Here is a 22192-nt window from a genome sequence, read left to right on the forward strand (position 1 = left end):
TCTCTAAGCCATGGTTCCCCACTGCCATCCCATCCGCCCACCCATTCGTACACTGAGGCCGCGAAAACCCGCGACGAAACCCCACACCCTGCTCCGTCCGCCACCCAGCCGGAGCCTCTTCCCCGATGACATCGTCCACATCAACACCTCAACGTCCGTCATCCACCGTATCGGATGAGGATCCGTCGTCGATCTCATCGTCCCACCAGTTCAGCCACCCCGTCCTCCACCTCCAAGGAGCTACCCCGATGTTCCCCTTGTCTTTCGCGCCACCTCCATTCCCACACCGCCGTCTTCACCTGCACCACCGGAAGAGCATCATCATCACTGTTTCCTCGGAAGAAGCTGTGGCCTAATCGGCGCCACCAAAGAGGTTGTACACTAATCGCTACATTTTCTTCTTGATTCGATCTGACGGTGCTGCCGGCGCTCGGTCCCGAGCCGACACGGCGCGGCTCCATCCATGGTGGCGTCGCCGGCCACTTCCTCCATGGCGTCGCTCCCTCGGCGGCGACGTCCACATCAGTAGGACCTGCTGCTACTTTAGCTCTCGCTCGCGCTACTGCTCTGCTCTTGCTATTGCTCTTGCTCGCGTTGCTGCTCTCGCTCTTGCTCTTGCTTGCGATGCTGCTCCGATTTAGCTACACTTCAGTCGACTGAATCGACTTTTGGGTCAGTCGATTTTCAGGGGGGGCTCACCGGGGTGAAGGAAGAACCAGCCGCAGCGGGGAGGGGGGCTCGCTGGAGAGGTACCCCACTATCTATCTTAGGGTTCAGGATGGGGGCGGTGGTCGCTGGCGGTGGCGGGGCGGTGGCATGGGGATTACCGGAGAAAAAGCTCGGCACGGGGGGGGCCTAGAGGGATGGTCGGGGCGGCGGTGGACCGGCGGTGGGGAGTGTTTTCGAGGCGGGCGGGGTGGCGCACCGCCGGCCGCGGGCGGCGCGGGGCTGCTATTTGGCCGGCTCAAGGGGTGGAGGTTGAAGATGAACCGCAGGCCCTTGATTTCGTATCCAACGGCTGCAAAATCGACTGGCCAGAGATGAAAAAGTCAGTCGACCAACGTGTAGCCTCACCTTGCTAGTGCGTTCAGTTTCGACAGCAAAATTCAGTTTCGACGGCAAAATTCAGTTTCGACGGTTAAGTTCAGTTTCGACAGTTAAGTTCAGTTTCGACAGTTAAATTCAGTTTCGACAGTTAAGTTCAGAGATGAGCGGCTGATGTATTTTACATCCAGCACTTTGTGGTTATGTATTTTACGTCATGTATTGGAGATGCTATTAGAATTCCACTCGGGTTAACGTTGTTCGTTGTCTCTCTTGTCCTGCTTCAGCCTCAGCGTCGTACAACTCAACGGAGCTGCTCCAACGACGAAACCCTCCATCACAGCGAAGCAGTACCTCGGGCTCCATCTCCAGACGCCTAAGATCTTCTTCGCTCCTCCGACAGCCAAGTCAGTCGGGGCATCCTCACCGGCCAACCCAATCACGCTGAGATCGACATGGCTTCGCCAAAGAGGTTCTACACTTGTTGCATCTCTTTTTACTCTACATGTTATATATATTGTCCACTGAGCACACGGATTTGTTCCTTTAGTGTCTCCTTGAAAGTAAAAACGTAGGAATTTTAATTTTCACTTGTCTTCCTTTTCAAATTCCTATTCATGAAGCACAAGACTAAGAGATAGTAGCATAATAGCATTATAACCGTATATTTTCTTGTGGTTTAACTTAATGTCACCATGCTTCTTTGCATCTTGTGATCTTCCAATTGTTGTGAATCAAACACCCAGATTGGCAGAAATCCTGTGTTTTTTAATTCTCTGTTTTGCACGTGCATTCCTATCCTATTCCTATCTATTTCCTATCCCTGCATTGTTGGAATCCTCCAATTCAAACGAGCCCTTACAGAATTGCTTCTCTTGCAGATAGTTGTCAAAGAAAACCTTGCGTGGTTTGTCCCGCTCCTGTTGCGCTGTCGTCCACCCCAGCTCAGCTGCTCCAACGACAGAAGGGTCCAGCACAGCAGGGATCCGGCCTCCAGACTGTCTTTCGCCGCCTCAGATCTTCTTCCCCGCCGCTGGCAGCCATGAAAACTGCACTACCATCATCAACCAAGCAGATGACCTCGAGGACTACATGGGTCCACAAGAGAGGTCTCACTCTTTCGTGTCTGCTTACATTATGCATCGCTTAATATTACATGCTACTTTATCATCCTATTCACCGATTAGACTATGAGTCAGCTCCAAACTAATGGTCAAACTTGATATTTTAAATGGTTGTGGGGTACATATCGGGGGCTCTATCAATAGTATCTATCTACCATCTGGTTAATGTCCGGTGTCTACTATGAGTTTCATGTTGGGTGGGAAACAAACAGTAAAGAAGCCATTATCTGTATTTTTTTAACTGAAGCCATTATCTGCCTGCTATTATTGGTTTTGGGTCTATCCACAGGTTGCTACCATCACTTTGGATTTCTGCATGCACTCCTTACATAATCTCACTATGTTTTAGTCCTATGCATGACAGTTATTGTAAACAATGGAACTGAACATGTAGAGCAAAAGAGACGAGCCTTGTGTGGCAATAAAATTTCATGCAGACATCGCTCCATGGTAGGCGCAAAGGTAGCCCCCCTCCACGCATTTCGGGTTGTAATCGAGAGGAAGATATCTGTTCTGAGGGGGATTCAGAAGGAGAAGACAACTCCTATTTACCCCCTGAGGTCTTCGCTCTAACTTGGCATGTTGATGTTGGTTATATCATGCATATGGTGTCTTGCATTGCTTCCTTTATACATCAAATATGTCATCTGCTTAGTTTAGACATCCTTTGTGCGAATGCCATATGTTTAGTTTATTCATCGTTTATGTGAATTATGCAACGCCATCTTGTTTAGCCAGGCATCATATATGTGAATTTTGCAATGTCATCCTGCTTAGCCAGTCATCTTATATGTAAATTATATCAGGCCATCCTTTTTTTGGTTACATATTACATTTGTCAAAAATGTTATTACATTCAACTGCTCTTCCTGTGCATCAGCCATTTGACACGGTGATGGCAAATTCGGGAGTGAAAACAAGGTCTTCAGAGCCGACTATGCTATCTGACGAAGCGCATATCTCGCTGGTTACGGATAGCTCCTCAGAGGAGGATTCAGAGACAGATGACCAGTCCTATTCCCCCCCCCCCCGAGGTGTATGCTCTAACTTGGCAGGGTTATGTTGCTCATATCGTGCGTATGGTGTCTCGCATTGCTATGTCATTTGATTAGTTTAGACATGCTTTGTGTGAATGCCACCTGTTCAGTGTCTAATTACCATATATGTGAATTATGCATTGCCATCTTGTTGCAAGACATTATATATGTGAATTATACAATGCTATCTTGTTGCAAAGGCATTATATATGTGAATTATGCAATGACATGCTGTTTAGCCAATCATCATGTATGTGAATTATATCATGCTATCATTTTTTGTATTACGTGTTCCATTTGTCGACAAAGTTTGTATATTCAACTACTCTTCCTGTGCATTAGCCATTTGAAGCGGTGATGGAAGTATCTGGAGTGAAAACAAGGTATTCAGAGCAGGCAATGCTACCTACTGAAGCAGACATCTTGCTGGTTACAGAGAGCTCCTCAGAGGAGGATTCAGAGACTAATGACCAGTTCTATTTTCCCCCTGAGGTCTATGCTCAAACTTGGCAGGGTTATATTACCCATGTCATGCATGTTGTCTTGCATTGCTTAGTTTTTACATCATATATGGATTGCCATCTGCTTACTTGCTTACTATATAAATCATATATTTGAATTATATCATGCCATCATGTTTACATAGTACATACACATCATCTATCTGAATTATGGCATGGCAACCCATTTAATAAAGACATCATATAGTTATATCATCTCATCATGTTTAGTGTTTACAGTCATCATATTTTGAATTATGGCATTCTATCCGTGAATGTATGTGAATTATGGCATGCCAACCTATTTAATAAACACATTATATAGTTATGTCATGTCATCCTGTTTACATAGTCTCATATTTTGAACTATGTCTTTCCATCTTTTTTAGTTAGCCATCATAATGTGAAATTGTGTCATGCTATCCTGTTTAGTTAGCCATCATATATGTGAAATTGTGTCATGCTATCCTGTTTGGTTAGACAACATAAATAGGAATTATTTCATGCCCTCTTTTATTCCCCACTATCCATTGCACCTGTCTATCATACAATGTCTATACTTTCAATTACTTTTCTTGTTTATCAGCCATTTGAATTGGAGAGCGTGATGGCAGTATCTAAGGGAGTAACAACACGGTCTTCAGAAAAGATAGTGCAACCAGTTGATGCAGATAGAACCACGGTTGTACTTGCCCAAGGACCAGATCCACCGCACATAACCCAGACTCTCGCAGATTGTACCCCTACCCAGTTGGACAAAGAACTAGCTACACCCCTTCTAACCCCAACCTTGGCAGATAGTAACCCAGTTCCAGTTGACACAACACCGTCTCCACCACAGAGCACCCAAACACGAGTAGTTAGTAAGGGAACTGCAGTGCCCAAAGCACGAGGACCACCACTCCGAATCCCAACTCAACGCTTAAAGGAGAAGAAGATTTGTTCTCAGGTCAGGTTCTGTAGCTATGGTTCATACTCCTTTTCTCTTGCATGACTGTATTTACTCATACCAACTATTTTCAAATTTGAAGGATGGAATTGAAACTCCAATGGCGCAACAGGTATGTTTTAAACCTGTTTCTTTAACTGGTTTGCTGTTGTAACCTGCTCTATGTTGATTTCAGTTTCAATTGAATAAACAGTTATGTTCTCATGTCATGCACATTACAAGTGTTGTTATTGCTCTATAGTTACCCACACTTATATTCTGTCTATTCTGCTTTGTCTTGAACAAATATTATTTGAACTGTGTCTCTATCTTGATTTGGCAACAAAAACTAGAATGATATAGACCATAAAGTGACCATGGTACATAGATATATGTTTGTTTCATGTTGTTATCCTGTTCACTTTACTAATGAACTCATTTACCAAAATGAGTTTCATATACAACATGGTAAACATGTGATGTGTCTGCTTGTTTCTCTTTAAAATGCGGACAAAATATTGCAGAACAGTACCGCGTTATCCAATGGTAAAGGAAGTAATGCAGATAAGGTTCAAGATAGTGAGACATCCCTATTGGTCTCCAAGAAAACTAATAAAAACTATCTTGACGATAGTGAGGGAACCCAAAAGTCCTATCTTGATGTAGTGTTCGAGTTATTGGCCACTACTGCTGGCTCACGCTCTTCGAACTTGCTGCCTGAATCAGTTCGTCTTCTTGAGTCTCAACTTCAAGTTGAAAGACATCGATTAGATGTGCTGCGACAGGAAGCTGAAGGACTGAGGAAGTCCCTGCCGAATTCAGATGCATATTTTCTGGTGCAATAGCAAGCGCTGGAGGATTTAAGCGCCAAACAAGAGAAAGTTAATAAGCTTGCTAAGCATCTTGCTAGCATTATGGGTACCCAGGATATTGTTTCTTGAGATCTTCTGAAGTGGTTTTAGTTCTGGATTTGTTTTGCTACGGCGTTTATTTGCGCTGGTCGCCAACTTTGACAACCAGTGTATATGATATGCTGCTTTGTTCCCTATATTTGCACTGGTGGCGAACTTTGATGCCCAGTGGATGTAATATGTGTAATAGCCGTGATAGCCTAGCATTAGTTGCTTGCTTATTTATTTCCTTGTTGTCTTGTTTATTTGTTTGCTTGTAGTCATTGCAGTTCTTTTTCCGCGGTTAGCTAGTGGCTGCAATAACCTATTTTTAAAACTAGGCCACAATAACCATGGACTAATATTTACTGTAGTGACACTGGGCCTCCTACTGGCCATAGAAACAGTGGGCCTTCTATGGGCCATAGAAACAGTGGGCCTTCTGCGGGCCGTATCATCAATGGGCCTTATACGGGCTGTATAATCGAGTGGCCAAACATGGGCCAAACAGACCGCATTATGGCCGTAAACGGGCTAGAGTTGGAATCGTCCGTTTATGGGCCGACCATAACGGGCCATCGTTAATAGGCCGTATTTGATGACGTTAAGAAATTGGCCCAACATATTAACGGACCACAAACGGGCCGACTGTAACCACGGGCTGAATTTGGCCCACAAGCAGAAAATGATAGTAACGGGCCGTAAGTAAATGAATGCTGGAAATGAGCCCAAGAAAAAATGGGCTCTGAGAAGGCCGAAAGATAACATGGGCTAAAAACGGCCCAATGGAATAACGGGCCGTTAATGGGTATAAAGTGATACACTGTTCATTACGGGCCAGTTTCACCACGGGTCGTTAATGGGTGTAAAGTGATACACTGTTCATTATGGGCCAGTTTCACCACGGGCCGTTAGTAGGCCAAGAGTTACATAGGGCCTCATATGGGCCGAAAGACGTCATGGGCCATACATGAGCCAGAAGTGAAAACGGGCTGGAATCATATTGGATGGCCCAGATGACGCTACTGGGTCTAATTCAGATAGGGCGTAACGCGCCTTGGGTTAGCGGGCTATAAATGGGCTATTTTCGAACAGGCCGTGAACAGGCTTTCCATGGGCCGGCCCGCCAGCTTTTGACCAAGTCAAAGGGGCCGGCCTTTTCACAGGAATGGGCCTCTATTGGGCCGTGCCATGTGTCGACGTATCATAGGCGCCTATCTGACCCACTGACGAGCTGACACATGTTTCGTCCGGCCAATAAGAATTTTACACGTGGAAATTTCCCATTGGTCGGGGCTGTTAACGGGTTATCGGATCCAAAACCCGACCCGATAGCTTAACGGTGTTCCGTTAGGGTGGATGCCACGTGTCGGTCACCCTTGAAGAAAGCACTTCTATGACGCGTGATTTATCGTCATGGAAGTGGACACTTCCGTGATGATAATTTTGGTAATGTCATGGAACACTTCTACGACAGCACAGGTATGACTATCTTGATTCTGTCATAAATTTGTCATGGATGTACATGCATGACAAAAAAAGCGACCTACTGTGACAAACACGTATCATCACGGAAGTGTATTTTTTGTAGTGGGAACTTCGGACTCGTCTCCGGCAACACGTTCTGGTTCAAGTGCACCGGCGGATACCGAGTTGGATCAGTTATCGATTTTCGAATTTAGCGCCGCTGACATCTTCCAGCATTCGCCTTTGGGTGACGTACTAAATTCTTTGAAGAACTTGTCCTTGGAGGAAGACTCATAGCCGAACTATGTTCGGTTCGAGCTAGAGGCGGACGACAAGGAATTTTGCTTCCCACCCGCCGCCCACTTCATAGCCACCGTCGACGACTTAACCGACGTGCTTGACTATGGCTCCGAAGACATCATCGGTATGGACGATGATGCCGACAATGAGCAAGGCCAAGACCCGCCATTCACTGGACATTGGACGGCCACTCTTCGTACGACGTGTACATGGTTGATACACCCAAGGGATCTGGCGACGACAAAGAAGAGCCAGATAAGAGTAAACCTTCTGAGACACAGTCCAAGTGCAGGCGCCCCAAACGCCATTCTAAGCCTCGCCGCTCAAAAGACGACAATACTGGTACCAGAGAAAACAGCACTTCGGGCGATGCCGAAAACAATGAAGACCCTGTCGGTGCTGCATCCGACCAGGAGGAACATGACGACAGGCAAGACAACCCTGATGAGCAGGCCATAGAAAATGACTCGAGGGGACGATAGTTACCATCCACCTTCCGAAGAGGAAACAAGCCTCGGCAACGAAGATTTCATCGTGCTTGAGGACCCTCTAGAACAGGAGCGCTTTAAGCTTCAACTCATAGACACTGCAAGGAGCCTGAAAGAGAAACAGCAGTAGCTTCAAGCTGAACAAGATCTGCTCGTCGACAGATGGACTGACGTCCTGACAGCGGAAGAATACGGCCTCAAGCGCCCAGCCAAGAGCTACCTGAAATGCAAACTACTACCTCAATTCGATGACGAGGCACCAGAGCACTCATCTCCCCCGCGTAACGCGGAGCGACCACCGCCTGGTCGAGACAGGGCGGTCGACCGGCTGCCACGCGGTCGGGATAAAGCTGCCACTCAGGCCGAATAGCAGCCTACCCAACCGCCCCACAAAAGTAAAGACGGAAGAGTTTGGAGTCACACGTATGACCTCCAGCAGACCCTGGACAGTAGAGCAGGACATACAAGATCGATCTACAGATCGCGAGCATGTTCCTCGAGGCATGAAGATGGCTACCTATTTGGATGCGACAAACCTAACCACGCGGGTCTGAATGCCGCAGACGAACTCCATCAGAGTACACCGCGACATGGCCTGATACAAAGGTGCCACAACCCCCTCTGCTTCACAGACAAGGTACTGGATAACGAATTCCCCGAGGGATTCAAGCCCGTCAATATCGAATCATACGACGGCACAACCGATCCCACAGTATGGATCGAGGATTTCATCCTCCACATCCACATGGCTCGAGCAGATGATCTCCACGCCATTAAAGACCTCCCACTCAAGCTCAAAGGGACAGCTCGGCACTGGCTTAACAGCCTGCTAGAAAATTCTATCGATAGCTGGGAGGACTTGGAAGAAGCTTTCCTGGACAACTTCCAAGGAACTTATGTCCGGCCACCTGATGCCGATGACTTAAGCCACATAGTTCAACAACCTGGAGAATCAGCCAGAAAATTCTGGACTAGGTTCCTAACCAAAAAGAACTAGATCGTTGACTATCCGGACACCGAGGCCTTAGTAGCCTTCAAACACAGCATCCGTGATGAATGGCTAGCACGCCACCTTAGCCAAGAAAAGTCGAAGTCCATGGCAGCCCTCACGGCACTCATGACCCGCTTTTGCGCGGGAGAGGATAGTTGGCTGGCTCGTAGTAACAACACATCCAGCGAGACAGGCCCCTCTGAGGCCAAGAATAGCACTGGCAAGCTCCGGCGCAATAGGCACAAACGCCGAAGCAATGACAACAACACCGATGACACCACAGTCAATGCCAGATTTAGTGGCTCCAAGTCCGGCCAACGGAAGAAGCCCTACAAATGAAACAATGAAGGACCTTCCAGCCTCGACCGCATACTCGACCGTCCGTGCCAAATACACGGCACCCGGATAAGCAAGCCAATCATACCAACATGTATTGTTGGGTTTTCAAGGAGGCTGGCAAGTTAAATGCCGAAAATAAAGAAAAGGGATCACAAAGTGAGGATGAGGACGAAGAGCCCCGACAGCCGAACACTGGAGGGCAGAAGAAATTTCCCCCTCGAGTAAAAATGGTGAACATGATATACGCCACATGCATCCCCAAAAGGGAGCGCAAGCAAGCACTCAGGGACGTCTACGCGGTAGAGCCAGTCGCCCCAAAGTTCAATCCATGGTCGTCATTCCCGATCACCTTCGATCGATAAGACCACCCAACCAGCATCCGCCACGGCGGTTCAGCCGCACTAGTCCTGGACCCAATAATTGATGGGTTTCACCTAACACGAGTCCTGATGGACGGTGGTAGCAGCCTCAACCTGCTCTATCAAGACACGGTGCGGAAGATGGGCATTGACCCCTCATGAATCAAACCAACAAAGACTACCTTCAAAGGAGTCATACTAGGCGTCGAGGCCCGCTGTACGTGCTCAATCACGCTGTAAGTGGTCTTTGGATCTCCGGAAAATTTCAGAAGTGAGGAGTTAATCTTCGACATCGTCCCATTCCGCAGCGGCTACCATGCACTGCTCAAACGAACAGCGTTTGCGAGATTCAACGCAGTGCCGCACTATGCTTATCTCAAGCTCAAGATGCCCGGCCCACGCGGTGTCATAACAGTTAATGGCAACACGGAATGCTCTCTCCGAACAAAGGAGCACACCGCCGCCCTAGCAGCAGAGGTACATAGCGGCCTTCTCAAGCAGCACCATAGTGCGGCTGCCGAGCCCCCGGACACCTTCAAGAAGTTCTGAACTACACTGCCGCAGGACAGCAAGGCTCGTCAAGAGCTCGACTAGCAATTTGGCCTCCGTCCCAGTCCTGATGAAGTAGTGGCACTCGTACCACGCATACATAATTACGCACTCGAAATTCCATAGACATCGACGGAGGCACGAGCTAACCCGGGATCTACAGTTCGGCTAGACCGACCCCAGACACACTTTTTCCTTTCTGTTTCAGGTTCCTTTTTCCGCGAGCCTGATCACCAGCCCTTTCGAAGGATCGGCATACAAAGGGGGCATGCAACATAGGTGCACAGGGTAGCCTCCATACGTTCTTCTCGATGATATTTTTATTTATTTCCCAGGACCCACACGCTGCTCTTTCTTGACCCCGGCATGTTAAATAGTCCGGGTGCCTTTCGCACTATTTGTATAAGATACGCCTTGACGTATCCACTCAGTTATAATAAAAATTATTTGCGGCCCAGTTTCTGTGGTTTTTGCTCCTTACTTCATTTTATTTCGACCTGCTTATCAGCTACATCGGTACTCTTTTGTACGTTTCATATTCGCCAGGGGCTGTTTATCGCCCCATAACACGGCAACAAAGTCCGAACACTTGTTGTATAACTGTTCGGCACCCCGAATTTAGCATTATATGCATTGGCTCCGAATCATGTCTTTGGTCAATAGTTGGGTTACCCGGCTCCTGTGCTTGCTACCCTATGTTCCGTTCCACCGGCTAGGGTAGTAAAGGGAGAACTACTGCGATTGCGCCCTGGCCTTGACCGGATGAGCACCTCGGTAGAGAAAGCCGAAAAGTGACTGTCATGATATGTCGAGAGCCGGTCAGCTGTTCGAGGGTTACAAAATCGTTGGAGATTTTTTCCGCGTCACACGAAGAATCGACACTTCCCGATCGGATTTTGACAGCACCCTGGCTTCAGCCAGGGGCTACGCACTTGCTTAATTATAAAACTCTTATGGCTAAGTGAGGGCATTTAAGCCGTATAGTCTGATTGCCTTGTTCGTTGCGCTAAACAACTCCTTCAAGGACCATGTAATTGGATCAATATTGTTTAGATCCCATCCCGAACACCTCCGTACTACTTACGTGAGGGCAGAAGCTGACGACTGGCCAACCTTCATATTGTATATAACACGGCCACACAGGAGGAAACAATCTAAAGCATAATGAAATTACATTACAGAACAAGCTTTTTCTTTATAATACAAGGCAAAGGACAACACGAATATATTCATTCGAAAATAACATCCTTCGAACACTGAGCTGCCACAAGTCGAGACCCTTCTAAGACATCCGCAAAATATTTCTTGGGTGTGCGGTGCTCCTTGACCTCTGGCGGCCTGCTGGCCACTTCAACAGCGTTCATCTTCGCCCACCACATCTTCCAGCGAGTGAAGGCCATACGGGCACCTTCAATACATGCAGAGCGCTTGTCGACCTCCAGCCACGAACAAGCCTTCACCAGCTGCCTCACGAGTCTAAAGTAGCTGCCGGGTATAGCTTCGGCTGGCCATAGCCAGATTGTCAAATCCTTCATGGCTAGTTCAGCCACCCTGTGCAGCTCCACCAGCTGCTTCAGCTGATCGATGAAGGACACGGGATGCTCCGGCGTCGCATACTGCGACCAGAATAGCTTCTCCATAGAACCTCCTCCTTCGGCTCGGTAGAACGCTGCAGCGTCTGATACGCTGCATGGTAGATCCGCAAAAGCTCCTGGGGAACTCTGAACCCAGGTTAGTAAAAGGTACTGCCTCTCCGCATACTTGCTTTGCATCTTAAAAGCCTTACCCGCCATGATCTTCCTGGCCTCCTGGATCTCTTGGATGACGGCCTGGGCCTCATTCCGCGCGGTTTCCCCACCCTGACGAGCCTTGGTGAGTTCGGCCTTCTGAGCTGACGCATCATTCTCCAAGGTCTCACATTTTTTCCACTGCATCTTGGAGATCCTGCTGGATTTCTTGACACGGGCCTTAAGCTTCTTACGAGCGGCTTGCTGCTGGACATCCTTTTCCTCGGCCTCGCCCAAGGCCTTCCTTAGGGCTCGACCTCGGTCGCAGCTCCTGCATACATTTCTACATTACAGTTAACATACTGCGTCTGCGCTCTCCAAACACACAGCAAGACGTTACTAACCTTGCTTCTCCTGCAGCCGCACTCTAACCTCGCCGAGCTCGTTCTCGGTCCGCTCCAGCCTCTGCTTCAGTTGAGAGACTTTGGCAGCATGTGAGGTCGCAGCCAACAGTGACGCCTACTCATGCACACATATCACGTTAGTCTCCTACATTACAGGATTGATCCCCTGTCCGGTTACTCTTGCCAAGCACTGGACAGTGTCTCAGGGGCTACTGACTATATGGGGTTTTTTCTCTGTTATTTACCTCAAAACCTGTCAACAGGTTGCTACAAGCTTCGTTCAGTCCACTCTTGGTAGACTGAACCTTCTCGATCACCGCGCTCATAAGAGCACGGTGCTCGTCCATAATGGAGGTGCCTTGTAGCGCCTCCATCAGGTTATCCGGCGCCCCTGGATGGACAGGGACCACCGGTGGAAACGGGGCACCCCCCCTCCTTCAAAGAGGGCTGCCCGCCCGACTCCGGAGCTGTATGGGTCTCTGGAATCACATCCGGCTGAGGGCCAAGCTGGATGCGGCCCTCTTCGCCAGCCTCCATGGGGATTGTCTCCTCCATGTGTCCGGCAGTGGAGGCTTCGCCTCGTGGCGCCTCCCGGACAACGTCCTAGGTTCCTCCCCGGCACGGATCGACCCTCCGGGATAGCGCCTCGGCGTCGTCCCCTGCCCCAGGGGAGTAAGCAGGCGGTGGCGACTGGCTCGCCATCTTTGACGGAGCCAACGAACTCCCAGACGAGGATCACTGGATCAGGTCACGGGCCGTACTACAATAGTACAGCTAACTACATCAAGATAATGGAAAGAAAGGGATGGATGAGCGCATAAATAAGCCATGTTACTTACGATGCGGCCTGGGGCTTTTGGCGGGGGCATCGTTCCGGACTACTGTCAACGTCCCACGCGGTGTTGGCTGCCGAAACGGCCTTTTCCTTTTTGGGTGCCTCCGCCTCCAGATGCGCCGGAGCCGCCTTCTTCTTCTTCCTCCTCTCCTCAGGGGGAGGATTGTTTTCTTCCTCCTCCTCCTCTTCCCCATCACTATCCTCAGGGACAGAGGAATGAGTTTCGCCGTCTTCAGACGCCGTTTCCAAAGTACCCGTACGACGGAGGCCCCCATTGGCCCCCTTTGCCTTCTTCTTGGCCTTCTTCTCCGGCGCCTTATATGCCGCCGGCACTAGCATCTCCGCCAAACGCGGAATGACTGGTTCTTCGGGCAGCGGAGTCAAACACTGGATCCTCTTCGCTCTCTCCGTCCAGCCCTGAAAAGAGCAGTAATAAAAAGCTCAAACATCATCCTTGAAACAATTGGGTTGAGGACTCATTCGAAATAACATACCTTGTTGGCGAGGTGTGTACAATCGTGACCATGGTCTGAATCTGTGGGTGGTGGTTTTTCATTGCCCTTGAAGAGCAATTTCCATGCGCCTTCGTGTGTAGTCTCGAAGAGCCTCGCCAGGGTCCGGCGCTTCTTCGGATTGAACTCCCACAACGGGCGGCTTCGGCGCTGGCATGGAAGGATCCGGCGAAGTAACATCGCCTGGATCACATCAACGAGCTTGACGCTCTTGCTGACCATGCTCTGAACGCGCGTCTGCAGCTCTATCAGCTCTTTAGGAGAACACCAGTCTGGACTCTTCTCGACCCAGGAAGTGAGTCGCATAGGAGCGTCGGAGCAGAATTCGGCAGCTGCAGCTCAGGTGGTTCCGCGTGGTTCTGTGATGTAAAACCACTGCTTCTGCTACTCCTTAACCGTATCCACGAAGGTGCCTTTGGGCCAGGAGACGTTGGACAATTTTCTCACCATTACCCCTCCGCACTCCGCGTGCTGGCCATCCACCACCTTCGGCTTCACGTTGAAGACTTTGAGCCACATCCAAAAATGGGGTTGGATATGGAGGAAGGCCTCGCACACGACTATAAACGCCGAGATGTTGAGGAAGGAATTCGGGGACAGATCATGGAAATCTACCCCGTAATAATACATTAACCCGCGGACAAAGGGGTGGAGTGGAAACCCTAGCCCGCGGAAGAAATGGGGGAGGAATAGCACCCTCTATGTGGGCTCCGGAGTGGGAACGATCTGTCCCATGGCCGGTAGGCGGTGGATGATCTCCTTTGCCAAATATCCGGCCGCCCGGAGCTCAGTAATGTCCTCCTCCGAGACTGAGGAGACCATCCATTTGCCCTGACCGCCGGTTCTGGACAGGGTTGCAGTAGTGGAAAGGAGATGAAGACTTGGGCGCTGGAGCTCGAGATCGGGAAGGCGGAGACGAATGGAAAGCGTGAGAAGAGGAAGAGGGGATCCTTATCCTCTTATAAAGGTAGCAAACATTAAATGCCTCCTCGCTCGCCTTAAGATTCGCCTATTCCTAAAGGTTGTGCAAACGGCACGGTTGGGTTACCCATGCCCGCATTGATGAGAATCCCGCAATGAGGGTACACGATCTCTGCTTCCACAAGACGTGCCAATAGCCACCACGTCTCGCAACATGGGGTGGCAGATGAAAAATGGTTCAAGATTATAACCGGACAGGCGCGCCATCATGGAAAACTGTCAGCAGATTAGACTCGTGCAAATATTATATTCTCTCTGCAGTTTTGTGTGGAATGCGTTACAGGTCCGGATACAATCATCGCATCCGAAGACTATCTTGGAGTTCAGAAGAAGGGGAACCCACCTTGCAATGCCGAAGACAATCTGCGCGCCGGACTCCTCGTCATTGAAGCCAGGTTCATGAGCTACTGAGGGAGTCCTGGACTAAGGGGTCCTCGGGCATCCGGCCTGTTATCCACGGGCTAGATTGATGGGCTGTGAAGACACGAAGACCGAAGACTATACCCGTGTCCGAATTGGACTATCCTTGGCGTGGAAGGCAAGCTGGGCGACCGACTATGAAGATTCCCTCTTATGTAACCGACCTCATGTAACCCTAGATCTCTCTGGTGTCTATATAAACCGGAGAGCATAGTCCGGATAGGATAGATTCATTACCATATACTCATAGTCTAGACTTCTAGGGTTTAGCCGTTACGATATCATGGTAGATCAACTCTTGTAAACACTCATATTCATCAAGATCAATCAAGCAGGAAGTAGGGTATTACCTCCATAGAGAGGGCCCGAACCTGGGTAGACATTGTGTCCCCCATCTCCTGTTACCATCGATCCTAGACGCACAGTTCGGGACCCCCTACCCGAGATCCGCCGGTTTTGACACCGACAACAGGCATGCCAACAACAGGTCTATGTTTACCCTTAGCATTGGGTCTAGCAATTCTAGCAGCTTCATCACAGAAGTAAATAACATGCCCATCAATGTTATCGACCAAGAGATACTTAACCATAGAGATCTTCACCTTTAACAGGTTCAACTACTTTTACTTCAATGGGAGGATGATATTTAAACCACTTCTCCTTAGGGAGATCATCATGAGTAGCAAATGATTCACAAAAAGAAGCTACTATCTCAGAGTCAAGTCCATATTTAGTGCTAAATTCACGAAAAACATCATTATCCATAAAGGATTTAACACAATCGAACTTAGGTGTTATACCTAACTCCTTACCTTCGTCGAGATCCCAATCTTCAGAGTTGCATTTAATTCTTTCCCATAAATCCCATATGAATTCAAAAGTCTACATCATAAAGGAACCAGTACAATAAGTATCGAGCAAGGAGCGATTATTGAGAGAAAGCCGAGCATAAATTTTTTGAATAATAATTTCTCTTGAGAGCTCATGATTGGGGCATGAATATAACATTGACTTAAGCCTCCCCCAAGCTTGAGCGATGCTTTCTCCTTTGTGAGGCCAAAAATTATATATATAATTACGATCACGATGAACAAGATGCATAGGATAAAACTTCTGATTAAATTCCAATTTCAATCGTTTGTAGTTCCATGATCCCATATCATCACATAGCCTAAACCATGTCAATGCCTTTCCCTTCAAAGATAAAGGGAAGACCTTCTTCTTGATAACATCCTCGGGCATACCTGCAAGCTTAAATAATCCACAAACTTCATCCACATAGATTAGGCGCAAATTGGGATGCAATGTTCCATCTCCTATAAAAGGATTAGCTAGCAGTTTCTCTATCATACCGGAAGGAATTTCAAAATAAAAAAATTCAGTAGGTTCAGTAGGTTGAGGAGCAAATCTTGCTCTACTGGTCGGGGTGAAGATACCCCAAACAAGCCCCTCAAAGGATTACATTTTATAGTAACAAGTGGCAGTAAATTTCAGCACACTATATAAATTTTTCCTTACGAAATTCCACTTACCAAAGGCGCTTCACTCCCCGGCAACAGCGCCAGAAAAGAGTCTTGATGACCCACAAGTATAGGGGATCTATCATAGTCCTTTCGATAAGTAAGAGTGTCAAACCCAACGAGGAGCAGAAGGAAATGACAAGCGGTTTTCAGTAAGGTATTTTCTGCAAGCACTTAAATTATCGGTAACAGATAGTTTTGTGATAAGGTAATTCGTAACTGGTAACAAGTAACAAAAGTAAATAAGGTGCAGCAAGGTGTCCCAATCCTTTTTGTAGAAAAGGACAAGCCTGGACAAACTCTTATATAAAGGAAAGCGCTCCCGAGGACACATGGGAATTATCGTCAAGCTGGTTTGCATCACGCTCATATGATTCGCGTTCGTTACTTTGATAATCTGATATGTGGGTGGACCGGTGCTTGGGTGGTGCCCTTCCTTGGACAAGCATCCCACTTATGATTAACTACTCTCGCAAGCATCCGCAACTACGAAAGAAGAATTAAGGTAAACCTAACCATAGCATGAAACATATGGATCCAAATCAGCCCCTTACGAAGCAACGCATAAACTGGGGTTTAAGCTTCTGTCAATCTAGCAACCATCATCTACTTATTACTTCCCAATGCCTTCCTCTAGGCCCAAATAATGGTGAAGTGTCATGTAGTCGACGTTCACATAACACCACTAGAGGAGAGACAACATACATCTTATCAAAATATCGAACAAATACCCAATTCACATGAGTACGTATAGCAAGACTTCTCCCATGTCCTCAGGAACAAACGTAACTACTCACAAATAATATTCATGTTCATAATCAGAGGGGTATTAATATGCATAAAGGATCTGAACGTATAATCTTCCACCGAATAAACCAACTAGCATCAACTACAAGGAGTAATCAACACTACTAGCACCCCACAGGTACCAATCTGAGGTTTTGAGACAAAGTGTCGGGGGTTGGGTGCGACATATGCCAAGGGATGGCTTATCATCGTCGGGGCGAGTAGAACATCGCCAGTGCCTGGAAGCGGGACGAGGCGTAGGCATGCACGTCAGCGAATCTTACCCAGCTCCAGGACTCTCCGAGGAGATAACACCCCTACTGCTGCTCTGCGGGGTCTTCGCATGATCACTATGGCAAAGTGTGTACAAGGTTGCTCCTTGAGCTGTTTCCTGGAGGTAGGAGAAGGCAAGGCTAGCTCTCTCCTTCCTATATTATCTGGTCTAGTGCTAATGGAATCGAACCCTTTGCATGGGTGCCCCGGGGGGTTTATATAGGCCTACCCCCCGGGGGTACAATGGTAATCCGGTCGGGTACGGGTCCCAGCCATCTGTCTCTCAGGCCGTCGTCTTCTCCGCCGACTACTAGGGCCCGCTGACTAGTCGGCCCCGCCGACTGGCCCGGTACGGAGCCGACAGGCCTTGTCCGCTGCGGGCGGGTCTTGCCGGCTGCGGATTACTGTAGCCGTGCTTCTAATGATGCTGGCTTGGTCATGGGGTCATGGCAACAGTGCCGCCGCTTGACGGGCGATCACTATTGCCACTCCCCGTCTTGTCTGGTTAATGGCGTGCGGGGCCCGTGGGAGGGGCCAGCCGACTTCTGGAGGCCGACTCCCACCGGGTCCGTCTTGTGGCGCTCTCGCCGTCTTCTATACCCCCGCTGACCGGCGGGGCCCACTGTCTCTGGGTCATACAGGCAGGCCGACGTGGGCACAGGGTTCCGCCACTGGGGCTGATGTCAGGGCTGGCATGGCAACAGTGCCGCGCCGGACGGAGATCTCCATTGGTACGGCACACTGTGGCCATGCCTGCCCTTGGTAATCGGGGTGGGAGAGGGCCGTACTGCAGCCGTTCCCCGTCCCGTCCCTCCTTACGAAGGCAAAGGGTGGCTGGAGTCGCGGGCCGACTCCCCCACAGTCGGCTTCTCTGGAAGCCGCCAGTTAGGAGTCGTCTCATCTTGTAGTCGTCCCTGGGACTCGGCCATGAGTGGGTAGTCGGCAGCGCCGCTGCCGACTCCCAGAGGCAGTCCTCCGTCCTGGGGTTCCTGTGGGGCATAGCCTGCCCCGATGTCTTGAAAGGTTCTGGGCTTCGGGTTAGCCTACCCGTGGCCCATTACTCCGATAGTAGTCCGCAAAGCTGGTGAGGCGCCGAGGGAGACATGTCGAGGAGCCTCAACAGTTTCTTCCTTCCGGTGGTTGGATCTGGGCTTCGCCCGCCGTCTTCCTTCAAGCCGACTATCGGGAGGCGAACTTGCTCGGGTCGTCTCCCCCCAAGCCGACTATCGGGAGCCGGACTCGCTGGAGGCCGTCTCATTTCTTAAAGAGTTTCAAAGTCGTAGCGGGATCCAGACGGCGTGCCTGATAAGCTTCCAGGTTGCTGCCCGTTGCGGACCCATTGTGTGGCGCCACGTGGCCGGGCCAGTCTACCCGCCCACGCGCGCGACGGGATAGGCCCTCAGGCGGGGCCCGCCACTACTGCACCTCGGCCTTCGAACGAATCTGTTGCGGCCGTGCGGACGGTTGGGATTCCTGCGTAGTAACTGCATGCAGTAACTTTGTGCGGTAAATCGTGGGGGTCGTGGGGTCCCCGGCGCAGTTAATCCCACGACGCCCTATCGGCTTCTCAGCCTACGAGCCTATAAGTAGGCGGAGGGAGCGGGTGGCGAAGCACGCGCGCTCATTCTCCCTTACTCCCCTTTGCTTCGTCTTGCTTCTTCTTTCCTTCGCCGCCACCGCGCCGAACCTCATCACGCCCACAGCGATGAGCTCTTCTTCTGCTGCCGCGCCCGCCGCCGTGCGCTCCGGCGTGTGGGACGGCTCCGAGGTCAACGACGACCACATTGAGTTCCTCCGCAAGACGCGTCGCCTCCCCGACAAGGACCTAGTGCGGGCCCACGCCGCGCCGGCGAGGGAGGTATCACCGGCGCCGGAGGAGGGCGAGCGGGTCATATTCCGCTCGCACCTCATGCACGGCCTAGGGCTGCCGGCGAGCGGTTTCTTCCGCTCCTTCTTGGAGTTCCACGGTCTCCAGCCGCACCACCTCACACCAAACACGGTGGTGCTGCTAGCTGCCTTCGCCACCCTGTGCGAAGTCTTCCTCGGCGTTCTCCCCAGCATCGAGCTGTGGGGGGAATTCTTCCAGTCCAAGCTTGGCACGCACGTCGCCGGTGTGCCAGCCCAGTGCGGCGCCTTCATCGTGATGCGGAGATCGGTGGCCGACAACCCGTTTCCCACCATCTCGCTGATCAAATCGGTGAAGATGTGGCAGCGATGTTATTTTTACGTGAAGAACGTCGCCCCGGAAGGCGACTGGGTCAACATGCCGCCTTACGAAGCCGGCGCGCCGGCTGGAAGGCTCCCCAGCTGGTCCCACCGGGCCAAGACGCTGACTCCTGCCGGCGCCGCTGCCGTCGTGCGACTCCGAGTGCTGACGAAGTCGGAGGGTCTGACTGGGGCCGACTTGCTGGCCGCCTTCGTGGCGCGCCGAGTCCTCCCACTCCAAGGCCGTCCTCATATGATCTGTCAGATGAGTGGCCACCGGGACCCAAGTCGGGTGTGCTCCAAGGACATGCCCCACGCGGAGGTGGCGGACACGGTGAACTACATCGCAAACTGCGGTCTCTCGGAGGATTGGCAGTTCGGCATGGAGCCGTACTCGCGCGCCAACCCCCCGCCTGTTGTAAGTCATTTCTCTTATTATTCTGCTTTCTTTCTTTAGCCGAATCCGACTTCTAATCTTTTTTAGTACTCGAACCAGAACCCTCTCGTCCAGCCTTCGGCCGGCACCGCGGGGCCAGCCCGCCAGTTCGTCCCCGACCGAGCGGAGATCGATGTTGACGACCACGACTTGGGGGCGGCGGCGATGGAGGCCGACGCCGAAGGAGGAGGCGGAGGAGGAGGAGGTGGCTTCAGGCCTTCGGCCACCTTTGCCGACTGGCCTGATGACGACTTTGAGGGGGAAGTCGCCCCGCGCCACCAACCAAAAGCCGGCCACCCCGGTGCGAGTTCCTCTACCGCCTTGGATGGTTTAGGCGGTGCGAGGAAGCACCGGGCCGGGCCGAGTTCTCTTGGCGGCCAGTGGAAGAAGTTCAAGGGGGCGGCCGCCTCGACCAAGAGGGAAGAGGCGGTCGCAAAGGCCAACCGCTTCCGCAAGGAAGTGAAGAAGCCGCCACTGGTCTCTGTGTAAGTGCTTCCGTCCTTTGTCTTATTTCTTCTAGTGGATATTGTCCAAATCTTTTACATGCTTTCCTTGCTTCAGGTCTCCCCTCACCTTTGAGAGGGTCGCCGCCGCCTCCATCATGGGGTCGGCAGAGACGTCCGCCACCACTCGACGGATTGACCCCACCACCGACCTTCGGGAGGCGACGGAGCGGAACACGCAGGAGAAGCGCGACGAGGAAGAAGCCGCCCACTGGGAGAAGGCGGAGGCCGAGAAGGCGGCCGCCTCATCCCAGAAGAAACTGGATGATGCCGAAGCCGCCGTCGCGACAAAGCGGCAGACTGAGAAAGCCGCGCGCTGCCAGTCGGCGTTGTTCGTCATCCCGCTGAACTCAGCGCGGCCGCCTCCTGAATTCACGGAGCAGACTGGGGAAGCCAGCGGCGAGAACCCCATCATGGAGAGGGAAGGCGACGAGGCCTCCATGTCGGACACGGTCGTGCCGCCGCCGCCTCCGCCGCCGTCTAGGAGCGTGCGAGGCGAACAGCCGTCGGACCCTCTGGTGCTGCCGACTAAAGACGAGGCCGTGACGAAGCTGCTCCTTCAAGTCGCCTCGCCAACGCGCCACCGCCTTGAGAAGGCGATTTCGGTGCCACGCCCCTTGGAGACCGGTGCCGCCAGCTCGGCCATCCCAGACGTCGAGGCAACGAGCGCCGCGCCCGTTGGGTGGGTGCGAGGAGGCGGCACAGGCCCGCTGAACCAGGCGCTTCTGGACGTCCGGGCGAAGTTGCGAGCTGAGGGCGACGCCATCCAGAACTGCACCAAGGCGCATCTGGCATCGCGAGCAGTCATCCGGGTATGTTTTCTTCTGACTTTGTTTTTCTTGTTCTTCTCTGTGGGGGCGCGCCAGCGCTCCCACTGGGTGTAGTCCCCGAGTTCCGGGCCGGCTGCTGAGCAGGCGGCTCGGAACTCCATTGGCGAGTTCTATGTACTTACTCTTGTTTGAAATACTTATCACAAGATTATCACAACCTACGGGTCACCGCCTTCAACCGCAATGTTGAGGAGCTGGGAAAGCGGACTGCCGACTTGTCGGAGAGCCGGAGTGATTCCTCCTTCTTCTTCGCGGGGGCGCGCTGGCGCACCCGCGGGCTGTAGTCCCCGAGATTCGGGCCGACTGCTGAGCAGTCGGGCCGGATCTTCCTGGCGACCTTCTTTGTTGATGACTTAGCGTCTTCTTCTTCTTTTTTCTTTAGAGGCCAATGCCGTTCTTCAGCAGCAGCTGGGCGAAGTCAACACCACCTTGCGTCCCAAGGGGGAGGAGTGCGGCAAGCTCGTCGCAGAGCGCTACCTGCTGCCGATGCAGCTGGCGGAGCAGAGGGAGCTACTTAAGAAGGCGCAGGAGGAGGCGGAGAAGAAAGAGACTACTCTCCTGGCCGAGTTCGAAAGCAAGCCCTCCTCCTGGACCGACAAGGAGGCAATGCTGACCTCCGGCTTCCATGAGATTGAGGATATCATCGACGGTGAGTTTCTTTACTCTCTTTCTTTGAGCCGCCGACTTCAGGTCGGGCTGACTCATGATTTTTTGACTTGCTTCTTTTTCATCTTGGCAGACTTC

The sequence above is a fragment of the Triticum dicoccoides genome, chromosome 2A, assembly GCF_002162155.2.
Source record: "Triticum dicoccoides isolate Atlit2015 ecotype Zavitan chromosome 2A, WEW_v2.0, whole genome shotgun sequence".
Classification (NCBI taxonomy): domain Eukaryota; kingdom Viridiplantae; phylum Streptophyta; class Magnoliopsida; order Poales; family Poaceae; genus Triticum; species Triticum dicoccoides.